General features: G+C 43.9%; 1 protein-coding gene across 1 annotated transcript in view; it reads right to left on the minus strand.

The window, feature by feature from the left end:
• ANKFN1 (ankyrin repeat and fibronectin type III domain containing 1) overlaps positions 1-4,851 on the minus strand; it is a 150,646-nt gene extending 145,795 nt beyond the window's left edge. The window contains exon 1 of the mRNA XM_047080382.1: positions 4,724-4,851. The gene's annotated coding sequence lies outside the window, so the exon portion shown is untranslated. The remainder of the gene's footprint in view (positions 1-4,723) is intronic.
• Positions 4,852-6,000: the final 1,149 nt, after the last annotated feature.

Below are 6,000 nucleotides of genomic sequence, written 5' to 3' on the forward strand. Positions count from 1 at the left end.
GTTTCTTCCGAGACCTTGATTCTGAAGAGATCTTGCCTTTGTTATGAGTTCTGGCACGTCCAGAGTCCCTGTCTCACAGGAGCTTGGTTGTGGGACTTTCTCATCATATTTGTACTGTGAAAAAAGATCTGGGCCAGTTTGGATGAGGAGCAGTTGTAAGACAAAGCATATTAGAAACGGGAGCTCCAGCCATTCTTGACAGCTGGGTAGACAGATACATTCAGCGAAGGGAACATTTCTGACTGAGACAAGATTGCTCTTCAGGCTGTGATGTGAACTGGGGACCTTCACACTTCAACCTGCCTGTCATTAGACAGAAAAGAAAGTGTGACCCTTCTCCTATTCCCCACTTGCTATTAACATGACAGGTATGTCTCTGATTGCTGTAGAGTGGGCAATTCCATTACATTGATAATATATAGCAGGGTGGAAATAACCTTTCGAGTTCCTGTGCATTTAAAAAAATATATTTGGTTATTCAGTGGTAAGTTTTGAAAAGTCAGTGGTGACTTCACAGCAGGAAGAAGACTATATTTGAAGTTTTAAAAGAGTGTTTATGAAGAAGGAGGAAAGAATCAATTTTGATTCTGTAGTCCAATAAATATTTAAGGGTGATCTACTTTGTAGTCTGTGTATCCTGCGATAGACCCTGGGAAGTCAAAGGTAAAGAAGACACCCTCAGAGGTTAACCAACTGTCTTGGTTTGCCTAGGACTGAGGGGGTTCCTTGGAGGTAGGACTTTCAGTGCTAAAACTGGGAAAATCCCAGGCAAACTGAAACAAGTTGATTATTTCACCAACACCAAGGGGTTCACAGGCTAACAAGGAAGACAGTCACACAAGTGTATGTAGGTATGAAATAGTGTAATATGTGAAATTATGGAATAATGATAATAGCTTTTACTTCTTTAGCACGTTCTGAGTCAGGCCCTACTTAAAATAAGGCCTTTGCGGGGCGCCTGGGTGGCTCAGTTGGTTGAGTGACCAACTTTAGCTCAGGCCATGATCTCACGATTCGGGAGTGTGAGCCCTGCATTGGGCTCTGTGCTGACAGCTTGGAGCCTGGAGCCTGCTTTGGATTCTATGTCTCTTTCTTGCCTCTCCCCGACTCTCTCTCTCTCTCTCTCTCTCTCTCTCTCACATACACACACACACACAATAAGTAAACTAAACTAAACTAAACTAAACTAAACTAAACTAAAATCATGCCTTTGGGGCACTTGGGTGGGTCAGTTGGTTAAGCCTCCAACTCCTGATCTCGGCTCAGGTCATGATCTCACAGTTCACGGGATCGAGCCCTGCATTGGGTTCTGCACTGGCAGCGTGGAGCCTGCTTGGGATTATCTCTCTCTCTCCCTCTCTCACTGCCCCTCCCCTGCTCTCTCTCTCCCTCTCTCTCAAAATAAATAAATAAATAAATAATAAAAAATAAATAAAGTAATGCCTTTATATGTATCAGCTCTTTGACTCCCATAATAGCCTTGTGAAGTAAGGACTATTATTAGTCCCACTTTATGTAGTAAGAAATTGAAGTACTAATAAGGGGACAGACCTGGGATTCAAACCCAGGCAATATGATTCTAGATCTGAGAGCTTAGCCTCTTAACACTGCTCTCAAATGTTTAAGGCAGTAAGTAGCACAGAGGGCTGAGTGGCAGGAGGTGTCATGGCAGAAGAAGGTATGGGGAAATGGGTTAGAGACAGTGATGCCTGAGCAAGATTTTGAACAACGAATGAGGAATCAACCAGCAGGAAGGAAATGGAAGGGCATTCCAGGTATAATAGCTCAGGTTAGGACATGTCATAGTGTTCCTGGTAGGTTGATGCTCACAGGGGCCCAATGGAATTCTTTTGGGTTCTGACACTTCCAAAGGTACATTTCATCCACCATGCTAGCACCTTGGGAAAGAAGCCTGGAGAGATAGCAGGGCTAGACCATCAAGAGCTTTCATGCCATGTTGAGGGACAATAGATTTCAACCTGTTCACAACAGGGAAGCACTAGAGAAAGGCTGAGATTTGCATTTTTAGAGAACCACTCTGGTAGTATCTAGAGGGTGGTTTGAAGGGGAGGGAGTGTGGTGGGACCAGTGACAGGGGACAACAAAGTATAAGCTCTTGAAAAAGTCCCCATGAGAGCTGGTGACTTCAACTATAGCATGTGACAATGGGGATGGAGAGGGCTGGGCAGATTAAAATGAAGGAAGCAAAATGGACCAAACTTGGTTAGTGATTGGATGGAGGGGCCCAAGGAATCAGGAAGCCTGATGATAGCTTCTATTAGCTCTGCTTGACTGATTAGGTGCAGAATGGTTCCACCAATAATTAAAAAAAAAAAAGGAATACGGGAGGAAGAGTGGATTTAAAAGGGGGAAAGATAATGAGTTCAGCTTTCCACTTGTGACTCTCGATGGCCTAGAGGAAATCTAGATGGTATCGTCTAATCCAAGCATCCCATAAAAAGAAGGCAATAGCTTGTTCTAAAGTCTCCTTAGTTTTCTGATCACGAGTGAAGTGATAATTACAAAAGAAGTGCCTGGAGACAGGTATGAAGTAAATAGAAAGCAGAAGAATTAATATAATATTAATGCAATATCCTTTGGGTTTCCCCTGAGGGAGAAAAAATTTAATGCATTCATTTATGATAGGCTATGAGTGTCTTAATTTGTTATTCCTCCTAAGAATATTTGCATTTTATAAAAGACAGCAATATTTAATTGAATCCCTGATAAAAGCATTTCAGGCACCTTAATCCTAGAAATGGGACAATTCTTTGGCCAATGGGTCTTCTGGAATTCCTCAAATAAATCATAGCACATTTGTAGCTGCTAATTCCATGTGCATGGGTATGGGGGTAATTTGTACATAAATTATATACATGGGTTCTCCTCATCCTTGAACTAACTCCTCCAAAAGGTTCATTTCAAAACACTTAAGATCTTTACTATTTTGGCATCGTAAGTATAGAAAAGCAGTTATTCCTGATCAATACTAAAAAATATTATTTACATCACCTATTTATTTGAAGTTGTTCTTTTAAATGCCATTTTTCAGCTCTATTTTCCCCTTCTAATTCTGTGAGTGTTATCATGCTTCCTTCAGAGTGCTCTATATGCCTTAGATGGAGAAGGGGTATGTATGTCCTCATCCCCACATAAACCCTCATCTGTGGGTTTCTGATGCATGGTCGCTGGATTAAAGCGTATGAACAATGATCTTGATTACCTACCGATCCTTTCACAGGAAAGCTTTAAGTAGTATCTCATGGATAAATTAATTGAGCTTAGCATGCCTTCTTTGAAACAATCAAGAATGGAAAGAATGGAAGAATGGAGATCTGGGGAAAGTAAGGGAATTCCTAAAGATACACAGTCTAGGAATTAGCAAAAGTGCCCTACTATCCTGACATTTTCTAACCACTCGGCAATTCCATCTCCTTTCTGTTGGAATGCCATCCTTTGTGGAACAGCCACATCACAGGGGAGAATGACCCTACTCTTGCGATTGGGGGGCCTGGGATACTTTCTACTCTGCAAAACCTCACCCATCTCTCAGATTTCCTAACTCTGGTCTTTATTTAGAGAAGCATGCTGCTCACTGTTCTGCCAGCATCCATCTTTGTCAGCACCCAAGACCACAACTTCATCTGAACACCCAGTGATCTACTGCAGACAGAGCCCACCAAAGATATTAGACTCGGTATGACATTTATATGGATTCCGAACCCACCAGAAATGGACTGATGCTGCCGTAAAGCCTTGCCATGGCCAGGCAAACAAAAGACTAAGAAGACGTGGTGGTGGGGGTAACAGCAATAGCTTTCTCCATTCGCCTTCCCCCTCTGCAGGGATTGCCTTGCATCTTATTTAGGAAATGAAGAAATCAAGTGAGTATAGGGATTTCTGTGGCCCGGCAGAGAAGCAAAGCCAGACTTGATTATCAGTGGTACTTCCAGTGGCCTTGGCGAGGCCAAAGACCAGCATGGATAATAAGACACAGTATCCCACTTTGAACCTAGTGCACCCTACCAAGCATGCATCTTCACGGAAGAAAAAAGGGCGGGAGGCATACAGGTATGAAAGCAGCAGTGGCTCAAGTGAGGGTCTGCATGCATGCCCACTGTGTGCCCTCAGTGGGCATCCTCAACATCACAGTCAGGATGTTACTTAGGGGCACGCTCATCCAGGATGGACAGAATGCTGGCACCCCACCCTGCATGTCCAACCTCTAAACTGGATTAAAGACATGCCTGGGTGTATATTCAGGATTGTCAGCATTGATGGGATGCATCTTTACCCAATCCAACAGGTATTTTGTAGGTACTCAAGAGCCCGATTGGAAAATGATCTTATACAACAAAAAGTATTTTATTTTTCATAGCTCTTGCTAATCAATTAGGTGAGCACGTAATGTCCTCAAGCTTGCTGCAAACAAAATGCCTAATTATCAGAAGCGGGGCTTCCCCACACCCCCATTCTTGCCTCTGCACATGGATATGTATGTGCTGTCGTAGACCATTGTGTATGTGCTTGTATGCATTCTTCATGGACTGCCTGCAGCTAACTTTGGAAGATGCAGATTTTTTTAATATCATTTAAACCGCAGCAACACACACACACACACACACACACACACACACACACACACACACATATTTAAAACATAATCAGTGAATGAGACAGCCCCACACTCATAAGAAGAAAGACAACAGTAAATTTTACTCACCAGTTCAGGTTGTTCGAGGCAGCAGAGGAACAAGTTGTTGGTAATTGTCCAGTGCTTTCATTCAGTAAATCACATTGGCTTTGCTTTCTCCTGTGGCTCAGCCTCTGCGCAAAGCAAGCGAACCTCCTTCCTATTCTGTGTAAAGAATAAAATGCGAACAGGATCACTACAGGCAAGAGCCGAAGTCCATGATCACTGAGCTACTCTTGATGCCAAATAAAAAGAGCAAATGATGCACAGGGAGGGACGGGGAAAGGGAAACAGCTTGGCTCAGAATCTAGGTGTGTTTTCAGGACTGTCGCCCCGAGGAGGCTTGATTTCTCAATCTCTTGTATGTGTAGTCAAAGGATGCCATGACTTCAGTGTGTCTTTAGCCTATTGTATCCGTGAGGTCCATCAGGAACGGCATGCAGGGACAACAAGCTTCATGGCAAACGAGACCGAATGTCACTCAAGGATGAGCAGAGGGGCAGCAAAGGCAGCCAGTTAGCATTGCACTATCTCAACTGCAGGGAAAGAAATCTTGTCTGGCATCCAGGAGCCCACCCAGCAATCTGTGACTGCAAGCGACCTATGGCTCTCCTGGGGCCAGGCACCCCCCTATGCCCACAGCTTCATGGGACCAGAAGCACACAGGTGACCGCCACATCCCTGCACCTAAGGGCATCTGTGCAATCCTTTCCAAGTTCCCAGCAGGAGCTAAGAAAGCTCCCAATCCAGCAAGGACTGCGCAAGCATTGCTAGAGGTTTTGTCTGAGCAGGTTCTGAGGAAGTAGTCAGCCGATCTGGGTCATAGGCCACCAAGAGGCTCAGTGTTGGGAGGAAGATTCCAGTGTTTCTTTCATGCCGGCTACATATGGGTGCACCTGGCTCCTTTCATGACGTTATGCTTTACATGACTAATGAAACACACAGAATGAATTTCCTAGAAAGCTGCTTATTTAGGCATTTTTAATGCTTCTCTCTGAAATAAAATGGCAAGTGACCTTCACAGGCTGCTTATTATGTTAGAGAGACATTGCTGATTGAGAGGACATATTAAACCCCGCCTCCTCCACCCCTCCCCCACTCCGTACAGAGATACACACACACCGACGTCCCTAGCAACAGCATTAAGAATCTTTCTAAGGATCTCTTCAAATTCTCTCTCTGCCGAATGAAAGCTTAGCTGTTATGATGACTTCAGAAATAGTTTTGGACCCTTCTCCTGGGCACTGACTCTGGTATGTTATTTATACCTGGACCCAAATCAACTCCCAAATTTTGAATGTGACTCT

Source organism: Lynx rufus, unplaced genomic scaffold (genome assembly GCF_022079265.1).
Source record: "Lynx rufus isolate CCGP_SWC_20201006 ecotype Redwood Valley unplaced genomic scaffold, mLynRuf1.p SCAF_18, whole genome shotgun sequence".
NCBI classification, from domain to species: domain Eukaryota; kingdom Metazoa; phylum Chordata; class Mammalia; order Carnivora; family Felidae; genus Lynx; species Lynx rufus.